The sequence below is a fragment of the Solanum tuberosum genome, unplaced genomic scaffold (assembly GCF_000226075.1).
Source record: "Solanum tuberosum cultivar DM 1-3 516 R44 unplaced genomic scaffold, SolTub_3.0 scf00798, whole genome shotgun sequence".
In the NCBI taxonomy this organism is placed as follows: domain Eukaryota; kingdom Viridiplantae; phylum Streptophyta; class Magnoliopsida; order Solanales; family Solanaceae; genus Solanum; species Solanum tuberosum.
Window position 1 is genome coordinate 15,487 of NW_006239726.1, and position 6,725 is coordinate 22,211.

At 35.3% G+C, this 6,725-nt stretch overlaps 1 pseudogene; it reads right to left on the bottom strand.

The window, feature by feature from the left end:
- Window positions 1-194: 194 nt before the first annotated feature.
- LOC107059075 (probable disease resistance protein At1g61310) lies at window positions 195-6,486 on the bottom strand (annotated as a pseudogene).
- Between the last annotated feature and the right edge of the window lie 239 nt (window positions 6,487-6,725).

The window sequence follows — 6,725 nt, forward strand, 5'->3', positions numbered from 1 at the left end:
AAAATGAAATTGTATTTCAACAAAATTTAATGAAGAAATTATTTAAATTAGTTGGATGACTTTCTAAGTAAAATATCATTAGTTCAGTGACTTTCTAAGTGAAATATCAATAGATGAGTGACTTTTAAGTGATAAAACAAAATTGAGTGACTTTCTAAGTAAACTTCTCAAAGTTGAGTGACTTTCTAAGTAAACTACTCAAAGTAATGGAGCATCTGTTGTGTCCATTTAAATAGATCATCCCTATCACGGTTCACCCTTTTAAGACTCGGTGTACTCACAGATATTCCCTGTAGGACAAACGTCTTCATTCCAGGGCAGCCACGAATAGTCACATTTCTGAGTAATGGAAATTCAAGAGCATGCTCTGTCAGAAAGAAATTCCCCAGCTTAGGCAGATCGGTAAGAACCAGCTGTTCCAAGAGGGGAAATAAGGTCATGATTCCTTCTCCTTTTGTGATCACTTCTTCCATTGATTCACACTCTTTTATGTATAACACTTGGAGATTCAGAAGACCTTTAGCCATTGATGGAGATATCAAGTTTCTCAATTTTCCGCAACCAACTACTTGCAATGTTTCAAGTTCGGTGAAGTAGGCAGTTGGAAGTTGGTGAGAGCATACAACACTTATGCTGTTAACTCTAGAGATAGATAGCTCTTCCAGGTGAGAGCATTCAAGAGCATGTTCTGTCAGAAAGAAATGCCCCAGCTTAGGCAGATTGATTCCTTCTCCTTGTTGTTCCTCTATTGTGATCACTTCGTCAGTATGCGATTGTGCTCTCAAACTGTCAGTTATTGACACTAACTTTATAATTATATAATATAGTTTGATTACAATATTTGAATAGATTTCAAGAGATGATGATTATTATTATTATTATTATTATTATTATTTATTTGTATAATTGAATAATGATTTGCACATATATTGTATAGTTTATTTTTTAAAATCATAATTTTTTAATTGGTAGGATATTTAATTTATTCATAATTATTCAATTGGAAGCGTATATGATGAAGAGTTTGATATATGGAGCAAAATATGGTGGTAGATCTACTTGCAAAGAAAGATAGTAGAAGAAAATATTTTTGAAACATAATTATTAATTAAAAATTAGTTTTGCTAGATTTTTTTTACTTTGACTTGTATTAGTAACTTAGCTATTTTTGCTAGAATTTTTTTAATTATATGAAGTCATTCTTTTTTTCTGATGCATGTATAACAATCACCAGTCATTTATTTTTTTGTTCATTTTTTTTATTTCCCCTCCCCCTTATTTTTGCATTTATTTATATTTTTTTACAAATTAAATCAATGTATAATTATTAATGTCTAATAACATTATATATTCAAATTATTTATAACTCATATCTTTGGTAGGAAATAGTTTACTCACTAAGTGTTTACCCTAAATTACTAAAAAATGTGGCTTTAAGTGACGAACAAAAATATCTATCTGAATATTACTATACTATTTACTAGTTAAAACTGCAAGAGAGCAATAATTAGTTATACAGCTAGCAGCACAAGACAAAGACAAACCTTAGAATTGAACATCGCTTTATTGAGATCAATTACTTTATCATTGTTCACACTTTCGAGACTCAGTGCGCTCACAGATCCCTGTTGGACAAACGTCTTCATTTCAGGGAAGGAAACAATGTTCACTTTTCTGAGAAATGGAAATTCAAGAGCACACTTTGTCAGAATGAAATGCCCCAGCTTAGGCAGTCCTTCAAGCTCCAGGTCTTCCAATAGAAGAAATAAGGGCTCATTAGTCATGATTTCTTCTCCTTGTTGTTCCTCTTCTATGGTCACTTCTTCCAATGAATCACAGTAATTTATTTCTAGTCTTCGGAGATTCTGAACACCTCTGGCCACTGATGGAGACATCAAGTTTCCCAATTTATGACAAAAATATATTACCAATGTTTCAAGTTTATTGAAGTAGGCAATTGGAAGTTGGTGAGAACATAGAGCACTTATGCTTTCACCCCCAATAATAGAAATCACTTCCAGGTTGGGACAAGAAACCTGCATAAATGAATCATATCTCATCTTAAATCAAGGTTGGATTATTTGATTCATGAATTACACTCCGAGTTAACTGACAATAACATATCATGGTTTCACGTAAACCCAGTGCTTTAAGGATAGATCCACATATGCTCTAAAATAGGGTTAATTTCATGTATACATTACAACAACAAAAAATATTTAGTGGCAACAAAGCTTTCTTTTAGCATCAATAAATATTGATGGAAAAACATTTAGTGACAATTGAGTTAATGTCATTGCATCCAAAAGTTGCTAAAACCTTTAGTGTTGGTTATAAATACTCTTATACTCATATTATATTATTACCGTTAAATATAATATAGCGACAATTATATTATTGGCACTAAATAATTACAGCAAAATCATTTATATGTTTGTACGTAGTGATAGTCGGTGAACTTTACCACTTGTCCGCTGTAAGGATAAAGTCATGAAAACTATTTTTTTGTCTCATTAATGTTTACCTATTTAAAAGGGATAAGACACAAATACCCATAGATTATGACCCTAGTTAAGTTTAGATGTGTCTCTGAGATTTTGATCATAGTCTAGGGAGTACTTGTGCCTTATTCCTTAACTTATCCTTAAACCTTTGTTATTAGTACAAATATAAATACAACGATTTTGATTTATGAGTACAAATGTACAATGATGTTCCATCTTCTTAAACCCACATATATAGCAACACTTAATTGTTTTTTTTTTTTAAAATTACAAAAGGAATGCTGGGATAAAAATAGCAACACTTAAATATCATTTGAACTGTTCTTTTTTCTCCTTCAATTATTTATTATTTTCTTTTGTATTTTTCTTAAATATTCACCTTCATAACTCATATCTAATTAGTTATTGCTAATCTTAATATCCATAACTTTCATATTTTTCATATTCTTAACTTCCAAATATTTAATTTAGGGAGAAGGCACAAGTACCCCCTAGACTATGACTAAAATCCCAACGACACACCTTAACTAAACTAAGGTCCTATTACCCCCTCGAACACATTTTTATTGTAATATTATACACCTTTTGGCTTACGTGTATAAATATGAAATTTATATATACTTACCCTGTTTGTATACTCGCAAGCGAAATATACAAACGGACAAGTGAAATATACAAACTGCATCGCCTCCATTTGTATATACGTACCCTGTCTGAATACTCGCAAGTGAAATATACAAATGGGCAAGCAAAATATACAAACCGCAGCGCCTCCATTTGTATATACTTACCTTGTTTGTATATTTGCAAGCGAAATATACAAATGAGCAAGCGAAATATACAAACCACCATATCAAAGAGAACTATAGCTGTGGAGCGCAATTACCGAAACTATAGCTATAGAGCTATCTTTGCTATTTCTGAAATTTTTCTCTTTATAATTTGAAGTTGGCTCCTTAAAACAAATTAATTTTAAACATTAAAATATGCCACCCATTTGATGTTTCTTATCAAACTTTTAAAAAATTAATTTGTAATTATTGCATTTTATTACTCATTATACATGTATTTTTATAGAGTTTTAGTCGTTCTAATGGATCTATAAAACATTTCATAGGACACACGTACAATGCACATATCCAGAAACTAATAGTAATAAAAAATAGAAGCTAACCTTTTGATGAAAAAGAGGATTTGAATTAGTGATGGAGTTGTAGGCTGTAGGCCAGAAATTTTGGAACTCAGGTAAAGAGCAGAAGCACATTTCCCGTAACTGAGGGAACTCAATGTCCTCAACTGTGTTATTGCAAAAGTGAGTGAACCAATCCAGACATCCAAGATCCAAGTAATATAAATTGGGGAACTTGATCACTGGTCTGACGTGTGTACTCCGAGAAATCTCCTCTTCCTCATCAGGACAAGCTACTGTCGAACTCCCTGCAGCCAGTGACACACAAAAAAGATACTGTAGACCACAAAAACAGCTTCTTAACTCCAGTCTTTCTAGTTTGGGGAACGGAATATTATTCTGACAGACGGAGATATTCAATGAATGTGTCCTGTTTTACTCATCCAGGAGTAAAGTATGGTGGTAACCATGACAATTAAACAGACGGAGATCTTTCACATTCTGAAATCCATCGAGCTGCAACTCAGTCAAAACATTCATGGAGCCCTCTCCATTTGAAACTACAAATTCACTATTCCTCAACATGTGGCGGATCCAATCACCCAATAGAGTGGTCTCACAGACCTCGAGTACCATAATCCTGTTGTACTTATCCATGAATTCAGTATTGTGGCAAAAACCAGATTTTTGGGAAGCGCTTAGAGCATACCGTGTCAACTTGGAGGTAAGGAGGTGGCCCAAGTTATTGTAAATCACATCTTCAGAACATTCAAATAATGTCAGTGCAGTCAATCTCGATAAGGATTCCAGCTCCCTCAAGGTGGAGTAACTACAATGTTCTACTCCCACCATATGTAGTTCCTCCAATTGAACTAGTCTTGATAAGACACCTGCTGAAATCCTTTTAAGTTCTCCTTGCTTATGATTCCTAAACTCTAACATAATTAGATTGGTCAAATTTCCTATCTCCACTGGCACCTCCTGTAAATGACATTCTCTTATGCTGAAAATTTCCAAATTGACAAGTTTGCCAATAATGGATATGTCGTCCAACGTTAAATTACTCAGACATAGTGTCCTCAGATTTGACAACCTCTGAATGGATGCTGGAAAAGGCGGAATGGAGTACCAATATCCACTCAGGCTTATGGAATTGAGTTCACTCATTCCATCAAAAAAATCATCCTGTAATTTGAATGGATGTCTGATAAGCTTTAACATTAGAAGCTTCAGTTTTGGACAAAAACTGGTCTAGGAAGCTCCTCAAATTTGTTTGCAACAATTGACATGTGAGTGTATTGCTCGTAAGATTTTCTACTTGGGAACCGTTCCGAATCCACATCGTGACTTACCATAAATATATGCTTGCCCTCAGAAGCAATATATAAAGCAAAGTCACGGACCACATCATGCATTCTGACACATTTTCTCCTTGAACCTTGGGTTAACAAGAAGCAATCTTTCAATGTTTCTAAAAGAAGACACACCGTATTTCTTGCATGTTCTAAATTTCCGATTTCCGAAAAGATGCAAAGCCCCTTTCCGTATCTAAGTAATTCTTCAGGCAAGATATTACTATCTTCCTCGAACAAGGAACAAAGCAAAAAGAGGTTCTTGGCTTCATTACTTTCCAAGTAATCATAGCTTAGACTTAGAGGTATATACAACTCTGTGGGCACTTCAGGAATAATTCTTGTTTCTGCACTTCGTAATTGCTTAAGGGCACAGTCCCACGAGGGCATGGTTTTAAGCTTTTTTAGTGCTCCTGCAACTGTAATAATTGCAAGCGGCAGTCCCTTGCATTCTTTGGCAACCTCTTTTGCTATGCCATGAAGAGAAGATTCATCTACAAAATCACCGACTTTCTGCCTGAAAAGGAACCATGCTTCCTCTTCAGAAAACATTCCAACGTCCATGATCTTCTGAGCTCCCGTAGCTTCACAAACAGATCGGAAAAGCGTTGTGAATGTCACTTTGCACTGATGGTTATGGTTGCTTCCACTTGGAATTCCAAGTTTCTTTAGATCATGAAGAGCCTTCCAAACGTCATCCAAGATTATAAGGATGAGGCTGTCCTGAGGCATTAACCTTGTACGCAGCCGATCTCCTCGACTCAACAAATCATCCCCTTCTAATGTCATCCCGACTCCTCTTGCGATCTCACCCTGAAGTTTTTTCAAGTCTGGTTGTTGACTGACAGTTACCATGACAATATCATCAAGCAACCTTTCATGTTTCGCCTTTTGTCTGATTTTCTCAACCAGTGTTGTCTTACCAACACCATCCAGACCACATATCCCAATCATAGTGACCCCGTCATCTCTCAAAGCTTCCATGACCTCTTCCTCCTTCTGTTTTCTGGAGTCAAACTCCTCACCATTGTTACTATATATAGCCTCACTTAGAACTCGCCGATCAAAGGAGATTACTTCGCCTTCAGTTTGAAGTTTAGTCAACTCCTCTGTAATTTTCTTGGCTCTCCTGCTGAGGGAGTAACGTGAATTCAAGTTTGGACACCAACCATAAAAGCAACCTTTTTCAACCTCAGCTGTACGTCCCATTACACCTTCCACTTGCGCAATAGTGGTATCAACACTTTCTAACCAAGCCTCGCCAGTGAGTGAAATGAGTTGTAAGTTTCCCCGGGCATCTTCTGCTCTTCGCTGCACGTCACTTTTTCTGTTCTTCAGCTTCTGAGATTCTTTTCCCATAGATGTCATGTTAGTGTTGTAGTAATATAAATACCTAATCCCTCGCTCTATTGGCTGCATCAAACAACCAGTGACATTCCCCACCAAAGTAGATAAGAATTCCATATTTTTTGGTTACAAGGTGTGAAAATGGTGGAAATGGATAATTTGGTATGTAAATGAAATATGAGAGAGCGGAATTGGAGAATTTGGTATGAAAAATGAAAGGTAGAAGAGCAGCAATGTAGAATTTGGTACGAAGATGAAATATGAGAGAGCGGAAATGGAGAATTTGGTATGAAAATCAAAGAGTAGCAATGTTTGAGAATTTGGTATGAAAATGAATGCTTAAGAGAGGCAATGGAGAGTTTGATTGTGTTATTCGAAGCAACAGATTCACAG